The sequence below is a fragment of the Eptesicus fuscus genome, chromosome 4, assembly GCF_027574615.1.
Source record: "Eptesicus fuscus isolate TK198812 chromosome 4, DD_ASM_mEF_20220401, whole genome shotgun sequence".
NCBI lineage: Eukaryota > Metazoa > Chordata > Mammalia > Chiroptera > Vespertilionidae > Eptesicus > Eptesicus fuscus.
Window position 1 is genome coordinate 84,547,141 of NC_072476.1, and position 16,138 is coordinate 84,563,278.

At 52.2% G+C, this 16,138-nt stretch overlaps 1 long non-coding RNA gene across 1 annotated transcript; it reads left to right on the plus strand.

Annotated features, from left to right (window-relative positions):
* The first annotated feature begins 10,964 nt into the window (after nucleotides 1–10,964).
* Nucleotides 10,965–15,636, plus strand: LOC114230122 (uncharacterized). The gene is made up of 3 exons (XR_008555700.1): nucleotides 10,965–11,538; nucleotides 11,923–12,127; nucleotides 14,589–15,636. It is a non-coding gene; the product is annotated as an uncharacterized LOC114230122 (long non-coding RNA).
* The last annotated feature ends 502 nt before the right edge of the window (nucleotides 15,637–16,138 follow it).

A 16,138-nucleotide genomic window follows, 5' to 3' on the forward strand; every position in this document is an offset into this window, starting at 1 on the left:
CATTTCTAACCTCCAGCCACAGATCTCTTCTTAGAAACTATATGTCCAGACACAGTGTCTGAAATAAGTGACCTGGCAGCAGCTGCGCTCAGAGCCAGTGACTGTGGTTGGGTTTCCACAGTTCAGTTGAGTCCTGAACTCCCCACTCTGAGCATCTCTGTGCACAGGGCACAGGGTCCACAAAGATGCCATCCAGGTGAGGTTGCCCCGGCTTCCCTGCACCTGAGCATCACCAATCCCGAGGCTGTTAGGAAGTCAAATGTACTTTCCCACAGAAACAGGGCTCCGTCTCAATACCACCCCTCCCTTCCCACTTTGTACTTGGATAGTTGGAGCCCTGATGGCTGGAGCAGGGGCCCCTGAGGTCAGGGAGCCGCCCATTTGATGTCACCAGCCACCCCACCTGACTTTTGTCATGGATCTACCCTCACATCACAGAACAGCTCTCCCAGGTCACAGTCCACAGCTGCCAGCCCTCCACTCTGGCTGTGTAGACAGTGATGAGAGACCCAGGAGTGAGGGCTAAGCCTCACCTAGGGCGCTAATGTCATTGATGGATTACAGGGCCCCTGTTCAGTGCTGTCCTAAAAGACACCACAATGCCCAGGTGGGATGCCCTGAGCCCCCTCTTCTTTGCTGTGCCAGGGGTCCCACTGGGCCAGACACATGGAAAAGGGGCTCTGAGTTGTGACTTTGTGTGTATGCAGTGCGCAAAGTTGCCTGGTTTGATGGCAGAAAGCATTGCATGCATTGCTCTATCCCATAGAAGTCGGTGATTTACAGCAGCTGTTTACTGGGCACTGCAGACACATGGTAGTCCAGGGAGCAATGTGCTGTTTCCTGGGGCTGCCCTAACCAACCCTCACATGCCAGGGCAGCCCCAGGAAACCTTCACATGCAGAAATTACTCTCATAGAGGCCAGAGGGCAGAAGGTGTCCCTAGGGCCTCGTGGGCCTCGCTCCCTCTGAAGGCACTAAGGAAGGATCTTGCAGGCCTCTCCAGCTTCTGGTGGCCACTGTCTCCCCTGTAGACACATCTCTCCATCTTCACATGGCCTCTCCCTGTGTCTGCCTTCATGTGGCCTTTTTATAAGGACACTAGTCCTTGGATTTGGAGCCCATCCTAACCCAGTATGACCTTATTACACCTGCAAAGACCTGATTTTCAAGTAAGGTATCATTCTGTGGTTCTGGGTGGACATGAGTTTGGGGGACACTCCCCTAGAATGGGGACAGGATGCACTCACCTCTCTGACTCATTCACACACTCACTACTCCCCCTTCACATTCCAAAGTAGGTGGAACAAAGGCCTGGATCAAGTGGCTACTGCCCACAAGGGTGGGGGGAGGCTTGTTTGGGAGACTGCCATCAGGTGCTCAGCCAAGCAGGCTCTGAGGACCCGGGCCGGCAACCTCTTCAGGTAGGTGATGTGGCTGGGTCTGGCACTAAGGTGGAGCGTCATGCCCACCACTTCTAGGACTCAGCAGAATGTGCACAGTGGGGCAGCTTCCCTAGGTGAGGGAAAGATAATTAGGGACCACCCTCTTTATGAAACCCACGCCCCCCTGAATAAACACAAAAACTCGAGTAATTTGAATAAGAAAGTGAAACAGTTACACCAATCCATTAATATTGAGATATAAAAATGGAAGTAATTATTTCTGAAGCCAAATAGAAGCAAATGGAAAACTGTTAGAACAGGAGCATTTAAATGCAGTATCTCATTAGCCAGACCAGACGCAGCAGAGGAGAGATGGAGGCCCTGCAGTGCGAGGCCTGGCTGTGCTCCGAGGCGGTCCCTCTCCCAGCTCTGAGAACCACTCACCAATACAGTAATCATGCAGCCATAAGGGACAACTAGTGTCTGAGTCCAGCGAAGGGCCCTGACCTCCCGACTGCACAGCAGGCACTTTGTGTCCATTCCACTGTCTGTCTCCTGAGAGCCTGCCAAGCCATGTTATTTCCTGGTTTACAGGTAAGCAGACAGAGAGGAGGGTTGGCCAGGTGCAGCTCTGGGGACTCTTTTTAGGGCACAGCCTTGTCCTGGCCCCTCTGAGACCTCAGCAGGATTGGTCTCCACACAGACCCATGCCCCACCCACCCACCATGTGGACTGTTCTCTTGGGTTCACTGAAAACAAAAGTAAGAATTATAACCACTTGACTTTTATGAAGAGGAAATTTATTATTTGCATTAAAATGACCAGTTTTGTACAAGCAAGTTTGTGTGCTGCACTAACGGGAGATGTCCCAGCTGTGAGGTCACACCAGGAAGCCTGCCTGTATTCAGAAGTGGCATCATCAGCGGGCTCCACAGTGGAGGTTGGCACCCTCATTGCCTCCATCCCCTGTGCCTGGTGCCTGTGCCCCCAGCTCCTTCCAGGGAAGGATGCCTTTGCTGGGGCTGGACTTGGGGAAGCCCTGCCCGCCATGAATTCCACCACAGGTCCCAGTGAACCTTGCACAGGGATGTGGCCCTAACTCAAAGGCCTACTTTCCAATCACAGATGTCTACAAAAGTCAAGTGACACTTGAGATGAAGAGAGTGACTGCTGGAGGACCAGCTGTTTGTGGGCACAGCTCATCACTGGGTTTTCAGCAGAAGCGGCAGTGCTGCAGATGTCCAGTGACAACTGTGTTTTAACAAACACAGAATGCACTAGAATGTTCTTAACCCCATGGATCCTGCTGAAGGATCAGTTTTACAGCCAGTTCTTTTAGCAAAGTGCATCTCTACCCACCTCATGTAAATTTTATGGTGAGAGTGGAGGACGTGATGCCATTCAGGGGCGAACTAACGGGCCATGGATGTCCAGATGCAGATGTTCTTGGTTTTCAGGCTTTGGGAAGTCAGGGGCCAGCGTGAGAAGGAGCAGTGTGCTCGTGGTCCTATTCCTGAAGCCGGGGAAGCTGTCATTAGAGATGGGTGGAGTCTGGGGGAAAATACTGAAGTCACAGTTCAGAACGAAAGTTCTTGTCAGGGCAGCTGGCCCCGTCTCTGGTCTCGCAGCAGCAGACGGGGAGCAGGGCAGAGTCCTCGGGACCCTGCACATCTCAGCCTGGCCTTGGAGTCTTCACCAGATATCTGCCAGGAAGGCCAGCCTCCGTCTGGGAACCTGTCTGGGGATCATACTATGTCTCAGGTCTCCTTAGGGCACTTGAGTGCAGACATCAATAAGCCCATAAGTGGACAGGGTGCAGCGGCTGCCCTATGAGATGTAAGAGTGGACAGGAGCGAGCTGGTGTGCAGGGGGAAGGCTGGCCTGTGAGGTCACACCTGTCCCTGTCAGGGCCCCTCCACCTGGTGGGGTACAAGGGGCATCGGCACTGGAGCCTCCCTAGAGTCCAGGAGAGGGACAAAGGCCGTCAAAGTTGTTTCAGGGACAGATCAAAGGCGTCAGAGTGAGGGGAGGGAAGGCTCCTTTGAAGAGGATTCTTCGATGCCAGTGAGGTGGTTGGTCACTGAGGGTTGAGAAGGACTGAGGGAGCTGGGTCTTGAGGCCCCTGCTCCATGGCCAACCCTGGAGGGGCAGGCAGTGAGGACCTAGAAGCTATAGGCTTGATCCCCACCCCAGACATTTCTCTGCTTGAGGTGTGCAGGTGAAACCCCCTCAGAGCACCCTGATGGCATGGCTGGGCCTACCCCTGCATGTCCCCACCCCTCCTCCCATTGCCCCATGGAGTCCCTGCTTCTTCATGTCCATGTTTTATGACCCAGAAATTAAATTAGGAAGACAGGAAAAAAACGTTTCCTTGGACCTTGTAGATGGAGAGGCTCTAATTTCAGACTTTTACTTGGATCCACGTTGTGCAGCCCTTTGGCCTTTTATCCCGAGTCTGTAATACTGGAAACGTTGTGACTTCATTGTAGTAACTTAATAGACATGAAGAACATTTGTGGTTTGATGGTTACTGTAGAGCAGGCGTCCTCAAACTACGGCCCGCGGGCCACATGCGGGTGTTTTTGCCGTTTTGTTTTTTTACTTCAAAATAAGATATGTGCAGTGTGCATAGGAATTTGTTCATAGTTTTTTTTAAACTATAGTCCGGCCCTCCAACGGTCTGAGGGACAGTGAACTGGCCCCCTGTTTAAAAAGTTTGAGGACCCCTGCTGTAGAGGATGCAGAGAACCTGGGAGCTGCCGGGGTTCGATCTTTCATAGACAGCGCAGCGATGCATGCGTTCACAGCTCTGCACCTGTTCTTACAGCCCAGTCCACCTGGAAGGAAAGGGGACCATGCCTTTCCTGGGCTTCCCCCAGGGCGGAAGCCTCCTTGGCCCTGGGGCTGAAATGATTCCTTGAGGATAGATTAGAGGAAATCTGTCACATCAAGTGAGATGCACAAGTAGCTCAGGTGAGGCACCTGGTAGTAGATAGGGCTGCATACCCTGTCTCAAGCCCCAGATGTGCCCCGTCCCACCACCAGCCAGAGCGGGTCTGTATAACAGGAAGAGCCATGCAAACTTATCCTTCCCTGAAAGGCAAGTGGACACCGGCTCTGTGTCCCAGGCCTGCGGGCCAGCATGTGCTTCCTGGGCCGGGGTCCTAGCGTGGGCACTGTCAGCCCCTCCCCATGTCGTGGGCCCTGACCTGTCCACCAGAGGGCAGTGGTGCATAACTGTGTCCATCCACTGGGTCCCCATGAGTTGCCTGAGGGTGGTGGCCGCCCTTTGAGTGGCTGACATTCTGATGCATCTATGGCAGGGAGGCCACAACCATGTGGAAATGGTGCTGCCACTCAAACCTGCCCCAGGAAAGGGAGGGTTGCTTGGGAGCCTGGAATCATAGCTCCGTTGCATGAAGAGGACAAGGGGGCCACTGTGGGAGGCTGGTCCAGGTCTGGAGCCCCTCAGGAGCCCCATTCTCCAAGTGTTCTCTCAAACACCCTGCCAGGCGCTGTCAGGAAGGACTTGCTGACCCCTCGCCCCCAAGGGTTACCTCTGGGCAGGCTGGTCCTGTCATGTGGCGGACCTGGCCATGGGCAGGGAGGTCTCTGTGGAGGAGGGGACTATAGAGTGACCCCTGCTACTCCCTGTGAGGCTTGTGGGGCCCTGCGAGCCCAGGGTGCTGGGTTCCGCATGAACGCAGCCTCTGGCAGACTCTCAGGAAGCACCTCCTCACCTGGGAGAAGATTGACCTGGCCTAGAAACAACCTTGCCAGGCCAGGATTCCCCAAAACGAGGGGGAACCTCCTCCTGGATGAGTGAGGAGGCAGCAGGCTTGCCTATGGCTGACTTTCATGGCTATTAAGCATTTTTCATAAAATGAAGCCACTGATGCTCTGAATCATCGAGTGTCTGACTGAATGGGAGGGTGATGCTCAATGGAAGTTCTCACAGCCCTTGGCGCCCCTGCAGGGCCTATGGGCAGCCCCCCTCTACTCATGCCTACCTGTGCTCAGTCCGTCAGAGGCTACTATCAGTATTACAGCACTAATTTATTAGGCAGGGGGGGGGGGATTTTAAATTTCATTTTTGTGCAGTTATTTAAAATGTTAAATGATAACATCGAACCCAATTAAATTTCAGTTGATCACTCTCCAAAAGCACAAAGGCTTATAAAATATGAATTAGGAGTCGTAAGAACTCTTCTAACAACTTAATCTCCATGTAGATTATCTGCTTTCGGGGCTGTCATGTCACAGCACAGACCTTAGGAAATAAAGACGGGAAGACAGAGACCAGGCAGATCCAATATTGAAATTATCTCAAGGGTCCACCTTCCAGTTCTGGGACTATTTCATGTGCATTAAATTCCTTCTCCTGTTTTGCAATAATTATGCTTTTCTTATTTGACTTCTCTCTTTGGGGATTTCATGCATTTTCATAACTTAGTGATTCCAGTGGCAGAGAACCTGTTTCAACCTCGAAAGAGAGGACATGTAATGGGGAGGGCTTAGGGAATGGGGTTGGGGTGTAGCTGCATTCTGGCATCTCCTTCCCTCTCTGTCGTCACACTGAGTCAGAGTGCTCACTGACAGCTGGCCAGCGGGTACCAGTGTGCTTCCTTTTCCAGGAACACTCACAGCACACGTGGTTCCTGGTCAGACCATCTAATCAGGCAGGGAGGTCAGCCCAGGAGCACAGCCCCAACTCCTGACAGGGCCCCTCAACCAGACACAACAACACGGCAGAGCTTGGCTCTTGCAGTTGGTTCAAGCAGGACTCGAATCCCAGCTTGCTGGTGACCAGTGTGAAAGTCGCTATCTCTGGGAGTTTTGTTTCCTTGTCTGTAACAGGGATCATAAACACCTCCTCTGAGGCTGGCTGTGGACATGGCATTGTCTGAAAGCTCAGAGCCCAGTGCCAGTCGGTGTGGGCAAGGGGACCCCAGCCTTGCTGTCAGAGGGGCAGACCTTGATACCTTCGTTCATCACATCTGCAGCAGCGGGTGGGGAAGGGCGATGAGTTTAGGTTACCTGATGGGCAACAGGAATGATCCCAACTATAAAGTCAAAAAGATCAGAGAAGTAGTTGGCCCTCTCTGGCTGGTGATTTGGTCAAGGAATTTCTGCAGTCAGGAAAGGTGGGGAAGTGAGTCAGATGTCAGGAGAAAGCCATGACGGCCATGAATGCAGCACCCCGCCTGAGTTCCAGGGCCTTGCCAGCTTCTGCTGTTTCTGGTCTTGTACTTTGAGGCTCGTTTGGAGAATCAGATCATGGTATAGTCGACATTTAATTGCCATTTTGGTTAACTGTGATGTTCCTGCATTCCTCTGATTTTATAGGTAGGTCACGGGAGGCAGTGGTCTGGGTTTGGCTGTAGTGAAGCTGCCAGCATCAGAGGGCAGAGTCCAGACTGGAGTGCTGGGAGCTCATTTGTAACATCTGTGCTTTTGAACATGTCATTAGCTCAAGGTCACCTTCTGGGTATGGCAGTTGTATCCATGGGGAAGTGTAGCTGCCCATCTGACAGTGGGGCCCCGAGCTGCCCCCTCTACCTGCCCAGCAGTGTGTGGCAGCCCTAGACATGCTTATCTCCATTCTGGTGTCCGGGCATTTTGTGGTCCCCCACCCTGGGCAGCACCAGACCCCACTGAGCCAGAGGCCTTGCTTGTCTTCTCATGCACACCAAATCTTTGGCAAGAACCAGTTTGATGAAACAGTTCTCTGCTAGAAGGCAGTTGGAAATCTGTATTATACAGTTCAGCCCACTCACCAGCAGCCTGGGGTGGCTGTTGATCAGCCCCACCTCTCTGATCAGGCCCGGAGATAGGCCTGGAGATGCTGACTGGCATAGAAACTGAACAATCAGAACCAAATCTGGGTGAACTGTGAGGAGCCAATGGCTGCCTAGGAGGCGGAGCTTCTGAGGCTGACTGGCATAGAAACTGACCAATCAGAACCTAATCTGGGTGAACTTCGAAGGCAGAACCTAAGGTGTGGGCTGAGGAGGGGTTTTAAGGGCAACATCTGTTTGGTGTAAGAAAGCGGTTCAATTTTTTAATGACCCGTTTGGCAGTATAGTGCATATGGCTGGATATCAGTCCAGATATAGGGATTATGAATTTTTGTCTGCCAAGAGCATCTCCTCCTGCTGTAAAAGGCTCCCCCCCCCCATTTAAACAATCCTATCCTATATAATCTCTCTATACTAATAAAAAGGCAATATGCTAATTAGACTGGGTCAACTGGCCATCTTCCAGACATCTGACTTCCTTCTGGACAAAGCCATGGTGGTGGGGGCCAAGGCAGAGGCAGTTAGGGGTGAGATCAGGCCAGCAGGGGAGGGCAGTTGGGGGCGAGATCAGGTTGGCAGGGGATGGCCGTTGGGGGGCGAGATCAGGCTGGCAGGGAAGGGCAGTTGGTGAGATCAGGCCAGCAGGGGAGGGCAGTTGGGGACGAGATCAGGTTGGCAGGGGATGGCCGTTGGGGGTGAGGTCAGGCTGGCAGGGGAGGGCAGTTGGGGGCGAGATCAGGTTGGCAGGGGAGGGCAGTTAGAGGCAATCAGGCAGGCAGGCAGAGGGGTTAGGGCAATCAGGCAGGCAGGTGAGCGGTTAGGAGCCAGTGATCCCAGATTGCGAGAGGGATGTCCGACTGCCTGTTTAGGCCCGATCCCGATTTAGGGGTCCCCGATTGGAGAGGGTGCAGGCTGGGCTGAGGAAACGCCCCGGCCATGCACGAATTTCATGCACTGGGCCACTAGTCTATAATAATAAAAGAATAGTATGCTAATTAGACTGGACATCATTCCTGATGAAGCCAGGGCAGAGGAAATCCAGCCCAGGTGCCTGCGGGCGGTGGAGGGAAGCCGGTGCTGACTGCCAGGGGAAGGAAGGCCTATTCTTGCACAAATTTTCATGCATTGGGCCTCTAATCTGAGATAACTGGGCCACCTGGCAACTGAATTGGAGTGACATGTTTTGAGTTAAATGGAGAAGCAAGACAAGGAGGAGGGGCATGCTCACCAGCCTGTGCCGTCTGGGAGAAGCTATAACCCAGGAGGAGGGATGACCCAGGCGGGGAGTGAAGGAATAGCTATTTCTCCTTCCCCACCCTCCAGTAAGAAAGCACTGGCCAGGGTGTCCAGGGCAGCCCCACCCAGTCGGGTGCAGGATCGGGGAGGGACCGGGATCTGAGGGCAGTCAGGACCAGTGGTCTCACCTCGAATGCACAGCCCTCATCAGTGAGCAGGGATCCGGCTCCTGGGCTTGATGAAAAGGGCATCTGATTGGATACAGCTGCTGCTCCATCTCAGTATCTGGGCTGGGCTGAGGTGGGCAGGGCTCTACCTAGGAGGGCCTGAGGGACCCAGGCCAGCAGGTGGGCGCTTCTGTCCCCTACCTCTGCCCATGCTGGTGGCATTCACAGTACAGTCCCATCTCTCCAAGTGCAGTCACCTCTGCTGCTTTTCCCTCCTGAGACCCTTCTTAAGGCGTGTGGCCCGAGTTCAGAGAGCTGACCGCAGCACTGGTGAGCCAGGCAAAGCAAAGGCAGGACCAGGTATTGGATGAAAGCATTCGGACCATTTCTCTGCAGCCCCTCCTGTTCAGGACTCTCAGCTCCCAGGACGCCCATCCTCCTCCCTTCCAGGTGACAACTCACAGTGTCAATCTCGAGAGCCACCTGCTCCTCTTCTCACTTCTTTCGTCCACTTTGGAAAAGGTAACTTTCCAGCAGTCACTGTGTGAACACAGCGCTCCTATCTTCCCAGGAGGTTCTTCATTTCAGGGTGCGTGGCAAGCTGTGGGCCCCGGGCACTGTGTTTCCATCACTCCCACCTCTCCCCCGACTGCGGGAGGCCTGGTCCGCAGCTCCGAGGGTGCTAATGCTCCTTTGATTTAGTTGTATTGTAAACTGTGGGTGGACCACGCTCCTTTGCACGCCTTCTGCGCCCTCCGTGTGAGTTATGGCGGCTTATTAATGAACGGAGCTTGTTTTGCAGTTGGAATGGCCATCATGTAACCTGATGGCTCCCCAACCACGAGTGGGATGATTCTCAAACTTTGTCTGCCAAGTCAGCAGGTACCTCCCCAGTGTTCGTTGCCAGGAGATGATGCCACTGAGGGGGGAGGCCTGCAAGTTCAGGAACCCCACAGGAAACCTCTGTGGAAAGGGTGGGGAAAACACTCCCAGGTCCAGCTGGAAATTCTGGAACTGCATCCCTCCCTAAGGTTGCCAGTGCCATGGGCCTCAAGGCTCCCTCGGGAGGATGAAGAGCCCTGGCAGGGGGGCGAGGCAAGCAGGCGTGGGCTGGGGGTACTCGGTAGGCCAGCTGGTCAGCTACGCTAAAACACAGAGGGAAGCATGTGGTTCTGGAAAGGGCTGCAGGGGGAGACCCTCTCTAGGACACCCCCATGCTTCTTTCTCCCCACCGCCCCATCCACCCCTCTGTCCCAGAGCTCCTGAGATCTGTCTGTGCTTGTCCTTCGCCTCCCACCCCAGGAAGCCCTGGGCCGGCAGCATGGTTCAGTGGTCTCCTATCAGGACACTCCCAAGGTGCCTGGCCTCGGGCTTCCTTAGGAAACAGCCTGGGAGTTAAGTAGGGGCTACGCCCCCCCCCCCCGACACCCCAAACACACACACAAATGGCCCTTGCATTTCCTTTGCTAAGGGACATGTGTCCCTGAGCGTGAGTTTGTCGTTCACCCTCTGGCTGGGCCCTCCGCTCCTCTCCCCGCAGGTCTGGTGCCCAGCCCAGCACTTACTCTGACTGCACTGACTGGGGACTGACCACACAGAGGTCACGTTCTCTGGTCACTGACAGCTCCCCTCTCTATCCCAGCACTTGGGGCCTCCTGGGTTTCCCAGCCACCGGAGTCACATCCTCCTAATGGCCCACGTCTCCATCAGTGAGGGTTAGGGATCAGCTGGCTGGCTGGTGTCCCCACCCTTCTGTCCTATGGCTACTTAAGGTGTCCCCATGACATCCTCAGATGGCTGAGAGCAGAAAATGGGAAAGAGCCACCCTGTCTGGGACCCAGGCTCTGATCTTGGGCCAGGGGTCACGGGGCTCCTGACTCTCCGAGGCTAGGACTGCGGCTGCTGGGGCTCCATGTGTTTTCACCTCCCCAGGTCGTAGGGAAAGGCCAGGGCTGCCAGGACTGCAGCTTGCAGTGAGCACTCCCTGGGCTTGGAGCCCTGCCCTGTCTCTTGCAGGCCCTTCCCCATCCTTGCTAGTCTGGCTAACCCTGCCCTGGGCCAGGCTGCAGTGGGGCGAAATCCCAGTCTTCCGTCTCCAGTAATCTCCCTGAGGAGCTGACCCCAACCCAGGGTGCCCCTGAGCCGTGCTCTGCTGACTTCCCCAAACCAGCCCCCTCCTTACTACCCTCCCCTCCCCCCTCCCTCCTTCCTCTATGTATTATATGTACTTAGGAGCAAGGAGGTGGTGGGAGCTGCTAGGACAGCCCATGAACCCAGGAGCAGGTACCCAGGAGCCTTAGCATGTGGAGGAAATGGATCTAGGCTGGAAGGGGACACACAGCGTGCCCTGTTGTGGGATTCTTTATTCCTCAGGACTGGCCGGACCCCTCTGGCTCCTTCTAGACTCCTGCGTCTCGGACTCCATGATACTCCCCTGTGCTCGGCACTGAATTGTGAGCTCTCAGGCTGCCGCCACCCAGATGCCCTCTCACCGGGCTCCATTTCTCGTCCTTCCATCTCCCTCAGCTCCCGCTCCGGCCCCAGCCGTATCTTTACAGCAGTCGCCATGGTCCTCACACCACATGCAGAACACGGCCCTGCTTTCCTCCGGGCAGATGGCAGGCGATTTCCCTCCACCCACGCCCTGGATGTGCGGGTCTGTCACTGAAGGGCCGCATGGCCCCGGGTTCCTCTCATTATGGCGCCGGGTCCCAGACACTTACTTGTCCTGCAGCCATCAGAGGGAATTAAAATGAACAGCCGCCCTGACGTGAGGGGAGCCGGCCCAAGACGCCCATGGTTACCCACTCACAGCAGGAAACTCGCAATCAAATTCTAACAAAAGGTCACATTTGCAATAAGTAAAAAGGAAATGTAGGTAATTGGTTCTGGAGCCCGTTAATACCTCTGCAGCCCTGAGAGGCAATCTGATGGACTTGAAACCTTTTTGTTCAGGTAATTAAAAATGAGATTACATTATATCATTAAAAATGAGGGCACATGAGCTGTTTTCTCAGATTCTATAATGTTATCAAAAGAGGAAAGTAAAGCCACGCACTTGGGTTTGGGAGTAACTGGAAGGCAACCAGACTCACAGGGCCCCACACCCTCCTGGCTGGGAAGGGGCAGCTCAGTGGGTGGGGGGTCACCACCAGGTCCAGCTGGTGGGAGAGTTAGACCCGCTGTGGAGCCTTGGGTGGGGGGAATTGGCAGACGGGACTGTATACATCTCACGAGCTGCCTCTGATCCAACGAGAGATTATTCGCAAACCCGATGACAAGGGAAAGGGAAGGGACATAGGCAGTCCACCTCCTTCAGCCTCATCTGTCCTTCCCCAGCGGAAGTGACCTGGGCCGTGACTGCACAGCAGCGATGTTCGTGGCCGGTTCTATGAGGGGACTGCATGGCTGTGTCCTCGGACCTTACACAGATGCTGCTGCAAGTTCTCCAGTGTCACCACAGGCCCCCCCATGCGTCGTGGGAATCTCATCGTTTATATAAACCAAGGTGAAACGCCACATCTAAAAAAATACAGACATTCACGTGAGTCACCTTTATGTGTGTACTTTTTTTCTTTTTTTCAATCCCAACCGTGAAATGTTTACAGGCACTTTTTTTTTTTAAACCCTCATGTGGCTGCTTTGTAGGAGACCGGCAGGAGGTCAGTTGTGTGTGAGGTGGTGTGTAGAGTTTAGCATTGCTTTAGGGTTCCCATACCTGCCAAGAAATGTCCCGGTGCTGGCTGGCTACTGTGTGGGGGTCATGGGCACTGGCGACGCTTCATGGCCCCTAAGTGCTCTGATGGTCGCAGTCCCACTAAGATTCAGTCCCTTGAGTCTTAGTCACATGAGGTCCTGCAGTGTCCTAAAGGCCAGGTCTCCTATGTAAACTACCCTCATGAAGGATCAGGAGCTACGAACCCAACCACCGTCTTTCATATGAGATAGGCTTTCTTCCCTTTTTTGTTTGAAAGAAGAAAAATTACAACATACCAGGTCTTTATCTTTTATGGTACATTTTCTTGGTAAAGATATTCTTCATGAGACTCATTTAGTTTGAAAATAGGTGAGTTAGTTTCCACCTGAATTTTAGGATTAAAAAATAGAAATATTGAAGTAGATTTGTTTTTACCTTTAACAAAAATACTTATCAACTAAATCCCAATTTTCTGTAAATAGAATGATACACCAGAGAAATTGTGGTTATTTCCCTGTATATTTCTCTTCATAATTTGAATTTCCAGCATTCAACCTCATTTTTGATTGAAAAAAAGAAACACTCCATTTAAAGTTTTGTCTTTTTATTTATAAGTTGTTTTCTTTAACTAGTGGGTGGAATTAGCTGCCAAGCTTGAAGAAGATGGCAAACTTTGCAGAGTCATTTTTGTCATTATAACCCCACACAAGTGAATCACAATTTCTCAGTTATTTCTGTTGCCCTAGAGTGTGTTATTGGTTCCACTGAACCTTGGAATTTGCAATAATAATGCTGATTTGCTGAAGTCTCTGGCTATCAAAACTCCATCCCAGCCAACCTTGGTGACCACCCCTCCCTAGCCTGGCCACCCATCATGCACGCTTTGCTCTAATACAGTCCCCTTAAGCTGTTAGTTTGTGGATAGAGTCTCCTGCTCACTGTCCTGCTTTATCAGAGGGCTGAGCGCTCAGGGATGGTAGGCACTGCCCCCCTTGAAGCTTGGGCTCATGGCCTGCATTTCACTTTCCCATGGAGAGAGGGGTCCCAGGCCTCAGGGTCGCAGAGGCTCAGGAAGGCCCAGGAGTTTGGTTGTGCCGTGTGCTCTGGCTCATGGGATTCTGACCAGGTGAGGGCTCTCTGCCCATCAGTACATGGACGTGAGGGCTCTGACCCCTGAAGGAAGGGGTGCCCTTTCACATTCACCCACTGGAGGCCGAAGTGCAGGCAGCCACCCTGGGAGTCAGTGTGCAGAGGTCTGCGAGGCAGCTCTCTTCTCCCCACCTGGCCTAGGTTTCCACGGACCCCCTTCAGGTGGACCTGGGTAAGCTGGAAGGAGAAGTGGGGAGAGAAAGGATGCCATTCCTCTGCATTCTACACCTGCCTGACCTTCTCCTGCACCCCCTGGCGTGGGGGTTCTGTGGAGACTGATCCAACCCCACAAGCTGCTTCCCATTGCCCTTCCCCTCTCCCCACCTGGCTGGAGGCTTGCCTGCTGCCCCACGGGAACTGCTCACTGCCCCATGGGCTGCACAGTCGCTCACATTTCTGCGGGGTGATCTAACGTACCAAGGGCTTGGCCATAGTCTTAAGATTCTTTTCCTCTCCTTAAATACATTAAGTTATTTTAATTAATGTTCCCTTTAACCCAATCTTAAATTTTGAAGTGTAAATAAAGGAGAAGATAGAGGGGAGGAGGGGAGGTGGAAAAAGGCATAGAGGAGATAAATGCTAATGGAAAAAATAAAAAAAAAAAGAAGTAGGTTGGGAAAGAAAAAATAAAAGAAGATAAGTTTCAATGACTAGGCACATCTACTTGGTATGTCCACATACACCTATTTTTAAAAAATTATTGAAGATCAAACACTACTGGAACTCCATTAGCTTGAAGGAGAACCAAGTAAGTAGAGTATAGAATCTAAAATTAATCCACCTTCCTTAAGCATAGTATATTGATCATTTCAAAATGGGAAATAGTCTCTGTGTTAATAAGACTCAGAATCAAAATAACTTGCTGCTTACATGAATATAATACCCAGTAGGTAATCACTATCATACAACCCTACCCTGGCATGGGACTGCACAGTCTCCAGGAGATTATGGATTCTGCTAAGCCAACCACTCACGTCTAGGCAAGTTTCCCTGTTACATGGGTGTAGAGTTTCTATATTAGCTCTACTGTTGTCACTCATTAGATCTAAAGAGAATCCATATCTTTTTAATAGTGGAAAAATTATTTTTATTTTACTGTGAATCAAAAAGCCTATTAAAATCAGCTCTCATGTTTCATGTCCTTGTTATTTTTTACCAGGGAGACTTTGAGGACAGGCAGTGTGAGAACACAGTGCCTCTCCATGTGGACCCAGGACTCAACCTAAAACAACCAGTGCAAGCACTTGGCAAAACGAGGAGGCCACAGGACAGGGGCTGGCAGTGCACTGGTCCAGAGGAGCTCGTCTTACAGGGGAACCGGCAAAGTCCAGCTTCAAGTTTTTGAAGCCAAATTCATCTGAATGTAAACCGGCTTGGTTTGGAGTCTCTCCTTAGGAGCCTGGAGTAGCAGCTCCATCCTGAAGGTGGCTTTCTCAAAGAAACCGTTGGATTTTCCTCTCCACATGGGACTTCCTCTCGATTCATAAGAAGTAATTTGGACAGTGACTTAAATAATTTCTGAGATAAAGAAGGCATGATGGAATCACCGTGGTAACTGCAGCTTGGCTCACAAAGGCATCGATCTCACATGTGACACTTGTGTTGACTTTTAGGAAGGATGGCACAGCAGTCCTACCTGTGCCACTGGCAGTGATGACAAACCATTTTTGATGGGTGATTTATTTTTCATGGCGATGGTGTTCTCTAGTGTCTGATTAGAGGAGCAGCTCATTCTTCCTATTTTCAAGTGGAATAGATTTTTGAGGAAGATTTCAGCTCACCTGGGGGTTTGGATCAGAAAAATTCTGTGGCTTATAAAGTCATTTGTTCTTTTGCTGTGATTGTATTCACAGCAGAAGGGTGAGCGAAAGGTCAGCAATAACTCTGCTGTTGCATTTTAGCTGGAAAAAATGTAATATTGATCCATAAGAAAATGGAGAAGCTCAAGTGTGAGGCCTCACTTGATCTTCTGCGACCTTTCCCCCACCATGTTGATTTTACGCTTAAATGTTATGTCTCCTGTTCAAAAGGTTTGTCCTGTTTAGTCTCCTATTTAATTAGTACATCGTCGTCTTCACTCTCTCTAATGTGGCAACAAGATGTCTCCTTGGTTCCTTGTTGGACCATCATTCTTGCTTGATATTTTCTCTGCCATTGAAACTGGCTTATATAGAATCCCACCAATGGCACCTGACACCTCTGTCTTCTTGCAGATCATTGGAATAAATAGCAATTTAAGACTAGAAAGCCCTGTGTGGTGAGGGCCCATGGAGAGGCTGGCCATGTGCACTGGGGACGCATGGAAGAGCCTCATGGAAGAGCCCAAGTCGCCTCCTTTGTAGGGCAATGAGGCGGGAACAGTTCCTTGATGGGAAGTCGGAGTGTAGGGCTGGCCCCGCAGAGACACAGACCCAATGTCAGCCCTGCTGCAGGGGGGTCGGACACTCCCTGAGGGACTCCCAGAACATAGTCCATAACCCCCCAGAGGGTCCCCAGGGTTGGGCCCCCATCACACAGCGGCTTCAGATTACGTTCCCGCTGAAGCCTGAGGATGACCTGCTCCAGTGTCAGGTGGTGACCTGCACTCATCCTTGCTGAGGCCTGGGAGGGGGCAGGAGCTGTGCCATGGTGGGGTTTGAGAGGAGCTGTGCCATGGTGGGGTCTGAAAGTGGGCAGACCTCCAGGTGTCAGGGGCTTCTCAGGGCTTCA